This window comes from Passer montanus, unplaced genomic scaffold, assembly GCF_014805655.1.
Source record: "Passer montanus isolate IOZ18808 unplaced genomic scaffold, ASM1480565v1 scaffold46, whole genome shotgun sequence".
Taxonomy (NCBI): domain Eukaryota; kingdom Metazoa; phylum Chordata; class Aves; order Passeriformes; family Passeridae; genus Passer; species Passer montanus.
The window spans coordinates 6,077,028-6,083,027 of record NW_024369485.1 but is presented as its reverse complement, the minus strand read 5'-3'; the positions used below and the strand labels follow the sequence as shown (position 1 = coordinate 6,083,027).

Below are 6,000 nucleotides of genomic sequence, written 5' to 3'. Positions count from 1 at the left end.
TTAACTACTGTAATCAGTAATGTGATTGATTTTGTCTTACGAGAAGAAACGTGTTTATCTGGTTTATTGTTATCTTAATCCTCTCTACAGCGGTGTTTCTGTAAACTGTTATGCCTGGTGCAAGCATTTGTTTTCAATCCAGAGCAGGCTGGAGGTGTTGCCAACACAACAAAGTCATATTTAGAACTGTATCACTATAATGTGTACTAAACAGATTAAAGGCTGCGTATTAAGAGGTGCTGTAAAGTAATTCAAGTGAAAAATGTCAGATGAGACTTTTTAATTGGGCTTCAGAGAAGCCTGTTTTTGACCCAGGGCTGCTTTGTTATATCAAATAATTGTTTGGAATTATATGAAGCACTGCTTATGAAATCTGCAGATGACTTCAAAACAGCCCGAGGCCACCTGGGCCCCTTGAGTAACACATGTTTTAACCCACCTACACAGCAAATATCTGTGCATCAAAGCCAAAGTTGCTGTCTGTTCATAGGATAAAAATACAAAGCACGTTTTTGGGCTGGGTGTGAGGGAGGAGAATGCTGTGTCTTCAAAAGCAGTGAATCAGATGAGGGCTGAGGAGGTCACAAGGGGTAAATGCAGAATGCTGCCAGCGCAATGTGGCAGCTGCAACAGCAAATGCAGACACCAGGTGTGTAAGCACAAATCCTGCCATGGTGAGTGCTAGGATGTGGCCATAGCCATGGCATGGCACAGGAACGTGACTCTTCTGGAATCACCGTGGATGATAAAAGGTGTAACCAACTGGAAAGGCTCATTAGGAACGCAGAAGAATGAGTCAGTGGAAAAATCTGGGCTGTACGAAGGTGATAGGTAATTATCTACCCAGCAAAAGCATAGCAGGAAGGGCCTGTAAAAGTCTGTGCACGGCGAGATCCCCTTGCTGGAGAGGGAAAACGTTTGGTGGTTAAAAATTACGGCATTTTCGGCGTGTTGCCTTCCTACAGGATTCTTTAATTTTTGGAAAGATAAACCCCTGAAACCCTACGTGTTTCAGTCGCCGAGCAGTGCCCAGTCCAGCTGCTGGCGCCAGCCCCTCATCGCTTGCGGGGTCCCAGCGGGACTCGCTTCCCACGGACAGGCACCAAGGGCGCCGTCACCTGCTCCCAGGTGGGAGAATGAGCTCGGTCCGGGAGCTTTGCCTGTGCACAACAGAGGCCACGGCTTTTCAGCTTCCAGTAGAGATAGGACTGGGATACAGGCGGAAAGCTGAGGCAAAGGTAACCTATGGAGCAGATGAGGAGGCAGCGGGGGTGGAATCGAGTGAGAGCGAAGAGAGCAATGACGGGGTAAATCCTCTGTCAGTCAGGTCTTGAAGCAGTAGCTGTTACCGTATAGCAAAGGCACCGACAGGCTCGGTGCCGACATCCCCGGACTGCAGCGCTGTTTGGCGAGCCCAGCCCAGACCCAGGGGCTGCACCCAGGGCACACAGACCCCTCCACGGGGCTCTGAGATCCCGGTCCCGGCTGTGGCGGCGCCCGGCCTCGGGCAGCGCCCGCCCCCGCTTCCTCCCCCGCCCCCGCCGCCATGTTGTGGGGCCGAGCGCCGCGGGAGGCGCAGGGGCCGCGGCCCGGCGGAGCCGCCGCTCGGGGCAGCGCAACAGGTACCGGCGGGGCGGGGGGCGCGGGACGCTGTGAGCTCCACTGCCTTGAGCCGCTCTACTTGTATTTTATTCCTGAGCTGAGTCGCTGCTCTTTTCTTTTTCTTTCTTCTTTTTTTTTTTTTAAGGGGGTTTTTTTTTTGTTTTCTTTTTTTTTTTTTTTTTGGGAGGGGGTGGTGTCTGGGGCTTTGGCGGCGGCGGCTCCCGCTGCCGGCGCTGCCGCTGCTCGCCCGCGCTCCCTCAGCGCGCTGCGAGCGGAGCGATCGCGGTGCCCGTGCCCAGACGGCTCCCGGAGCGCCCTGCCGAGGTGAGGTGACTCGGACGCGTTTGTGGAGCCCAGTTCCTTGTGGTGACGGTGATTTTGTTCCGTCTGGTTAACTGTGAGGACGCGGAGTTTGGAGAAACCGAGCTCGTTTCTGCAGTTAAAGTTTGCAAACTGTTCCGTCTGTAAATGGACTGGCTTTTCTCAGTCTCGACTTCTGACCGCGGCATGTCGTAATTCAGAGAATAAAGTGAGGCTGAGGTACGTGATTCGGTTTCCTAAACATTAAGGTACCATTTTGAAAACAGTAAATGGTTTTCGGGGCAGTTGGGACTTTGACATCTGTCACATTGCAGAATTCGAAAGTAGATCGTGCTTTAAGATAGTGTCTGCGTTCTTTGAAGTTATTGCAGCGGTGACTGAAACATCAGTCGGAAAATCCCCATCTAAAACACGGGAATGAGAAGTCTCAAGCTTCTTTGCCCTTGTGTCCAGGCTGTCCTATCTTGTGTGTCGCTCCTTTGGGAAAATGATGTTTTTTAGCTCCTCTGCTGTTGGTGCTGGCCTGTGGTGGCCGCAGCTCCCCCGCCGGAGTGTGCACAGCAAGGCTCGGGGGTGTGTGGAGCGGAATGTGGTGTGGGTAACATCGGTGATGCCAAAATTGCTGCTTGCTGTCAAGAACTTTTAATCATTCATCTGAAATTTGCTTGTAATAAACATCTATATCTGCTGATGCGACGGTGACATGCAGAAGTAATGAGTGCTAGGAGCTAGTTGGATGAGCAGCTACCTGGGCTTCGTTCTGTTCCCAAAGCTCCTTCATTTTTGTTACCTTGTTTCCACTCTACCTCTTCTGTTTTGTTTGTGTGTATTTTTTTCTTCTGACTCATTTGGGAGGGGCATTCACAGCACCGTACCTCTGAGTATTCAGAGAAACCCTAACTCAGACTCTGGGCTTCCTGCGATGTGAAGAGAGCTGTGTGATGCCTGCAGACATGGATTTAGGCTGCTCCGTGCTCTCTGCTGAACAGAATTTTTTGTTAGATTAGCTTCCTCACTCAGATGCCTAAATTAGATCAAGTGAATATGCTTATCCTTTTAATTACTATCCTGAGGGAATTGCATTTACTTTTTTTCTCCTCCATCTGCACAAGATCTGGGGTACAAGATGAATCCCTGCCTGAGTTGTAGCTGTCACTGTAATAGAAACCAAGAGGATGATGTTCCCATAGCAGTAACAATAACAAAATGGGGTACCTATGGTCTGTTTGTGCTAATCATAAAAATAATGTGGTTATCTGCCATAGGTGCTGGTCAAAGCATCAAAGCTCTATGGGTACTTATTTTTTTAACCATTCTTGTAGACAGAATGAGATGGATCAAGGCGAAAGTGAGCTCAGATGATTTTGAACTGTGTTTTTGAGAAGGCTTTATTTATTGAGACTCAGGTATTACAGTGATTTGTACCACAGCAGTACTTACAGCAAGGTTTTTTGCAGATATTTCTGTTGTAGTCTCTAATGTTGAAAAGTGAATTAATTTCATGGCATAGGAAAGTAGCAGCTATGAAAAATGAAGCTAAGTCTGTAGCTGATAGTATTTCTTCAATGAGCTGCTTGTCAGGAGCTGGTGAGGAAAATGAGGCAGCATTTGGGAAGTGAAAGGTGATGTGTATGCTTTGCTTGGGGTGTTATCAGAAACCTTCACAGCCTTTGAGAATAGGCATCTGTCAGGAAAATACTGTGGGTTTAGTTCCTGAAAGGCAGTGTAGTCCAGATTAGTTCCTGTCACAAATTGAGACAGATGTCTCTGGTCTGAGAGATAATTTACTTGCAAACTTTGAACTAACAGGTTATCTGCTATTGCCTCAAAAGATTTAATTTGATCAGCATGCAAAATACATGAAAAAAGCATTTAATGAGATTTTTCTTTTAAAGGCCAGAGCTGTTCTCTTTACCTTTTTAAAAACTGGTTCAAAAATTGGACATTTTTATTTGTAATGTTAATTTCTGGCCTGTTTTCACTTGAAAGGAAGTACCTTCACTATGTCAGTTTTTAAAATCTTTTAACTGCTTCCATTTGTTTTTATTTACCTCAAATGTAGTTACAGAACACTATTGTTTTGAAGGGACTTCTGGAGATCTTCTGGTCCAACCCTATGAAAAGCATGGCCAGGCCAGGTCACTCAGAGCTATGTCTGGTTGTGTTGGGATTATCTCTGAGGGTGGAGATCCCAAAAACTCACTGGATAGCCCTCTCCAGTTTGGTACCTACTCTGGCTCAAAGTTCATCCCCTCCCCTTGCCCAGGCTGCCAGTGAAGGCATTAAACAATACTGGCTGTGGTGTCAGCTCCTGGGGAGCATCACTACTTCCAGCCAGATGGATTTGGGACTGCTCACCACAGCCCTTGGAGCCTGCTGGTCAGGCAGGTTTTCCACCCAGTTTACAGTCAGCTTTTTCAAACTATATTCCACCAGTTTGGCTGTAAGGACACTGTGGGAGACCTTGATAAAAGCTTTTGTAGTGTCCAAACAAGATGCTGTGCCCTCGTGCACAGGGCTGATCATCTCAAGGATGGGATGTGTCAGGTGTGGTTGGTCCTCAATAGCCACATGCCATTTCCCTTCACCCTTTTCTTCTTCAAGCATCTCTAGATGGGTCCCACGATGATTTGCTCCATGATCTTTCTAGGGACTGAAGTGAGACTTAGCTGTTTGCCTTTTTCCAGTCTCCAGGATGCTTAACATTAGCCAGTGTTCCTGGCAGCACTGGGGCTGTGATTTGTTCCATATATATGAATGCAAATGCTCTATTTACATGTTTTCAAGTTATTTTGACTTTCAAAAGCTGCTTTCAGTTCATTGCAATGTTAAATCTCTTGGTAAAGGATATTGGATGATGGATCCTGCCATGTTTTTAAGTTTTGGGGTGAACCTTGATGTAGACAATCATTTTGTGACAATCATGAGAGCAGTAGTTGGCTGGCAGAGAGTTTGGGATGTTGCTTGGATTGGAAGGTTCATTTTGTGTGGCTGAATGATTGGGAAAGTCAGTAATCCTTCTTAAGGTTTTTTGTCTTAAGTGATGATTGGTGACTATAAAGATAACAAAGACAGAGTTGTGCTAATTGGAGAATTATTCTCATTTTCTGATGGACTGACCTATTTCAGGCACTATCACTTGTCAGTAAAACAACACAAAGTATACTTTGAGGTTCAGAGGTTGAGTCTAGATATGGGGTGAAATAGGGTAGTTACTGTATTCCTCTTACCTTTTAAAACATACAATCACTCTTTAACTTCACCTTTTAAAATTGCATTTTTCTTGTGTGCCCTGGTTGGTGATAGATGACACATCAGACTGTTTGGAAGGAAAACACTCATGTTAGATTTCCTGGTTGGATTTCTGGAAGGGCTAAGCAGCTGTTTTAAGTGATCCTGAAATTTTCAAATGCTTAGTTGCAAATATTGCAGGTAGCTGAATTCCCTCTGGTATCCTGTGTCTGCTTCCTGATCAATATAGAACTGGAGATTTATGTCTGCATGTAAATTCAGGTTCCTTCCAGTGACAGACCAATGTAAGCCAAAATTTTAAGCCAGCTGTGAGCAGTGAAGCCTTGTTCCCTGTGGCATTAGCTGTCTGAGTTTGATCAGATGTGAGCCTGTGTTGAATTTTTTCTTGTGGTCAGTATATTTAGAGCAGCTTTCAGCCATGTGGATCCTCTGGTGTCTAATATAGGCACTCAAACATACAGCAGTCTTTCTCTCCCTTGAGGGTACTAAATTTGGTTGTGCCTTCTCTGTCTGCTTGCCTGCTTTTTATGAATATTGTATTCAGTTAAGATCATTGCAGAGGACACCCTTCTGTTAAGCTTGGTTCATGTTGGATGGTGGGGTTCATCAAAGTAGTTCACTCATGTCTCATACCCTGAGAAAGGCAAGCTAAGAATTCAGGCATCCTGGTTGCTTGGTTACTATAATGCTACTGCTTTCATTAATTCACTTGTCTATCAGGATGGTGGGTTTTGATTTTTTTAATTCTCAGATTTATTTAAGGATAAGTCTTTAGAAAACAAATAGACTATTTCATGAGGAGTTCTTTGTTCTTCTTACTTCTAC

The 6,000-nt window shown here is 45.5% G+C and overlaps 1 protein-coding gene across 10 annotated transcripts in view; it reads left to right on the top strand.

The window, feature by feature from the left end:
- The first annotated feature begins 1,535 nt into the window (after nucleotides 1–1,535).
- ITSN2 (intersectin 2) overlaps nucleotides 1,536–6,000 on the top strand; it is a 79,978-nt gene continuing 75,513 nt past the window's right edge. For 4 of the 10 annotated variants that reach the window (XM_039721638.1, XM_039721643.1, XM_039721641.1 and 1 more), the window contains exon 1: nucleotides 1,536–1,622. The gene's annotated coding sequence lies outside the window, so the exon portion shown is untranslated. Of the gene's footprint in view, nucleotides 1,623–1,789; nucleotides 2,143–6,000 lie in introns of those variants that run through there. The other 6 variants (XM_039721635.1, XM_039721637.1, XM_039721636.1 and 3 more) reach the window with 4 other exon arrangements.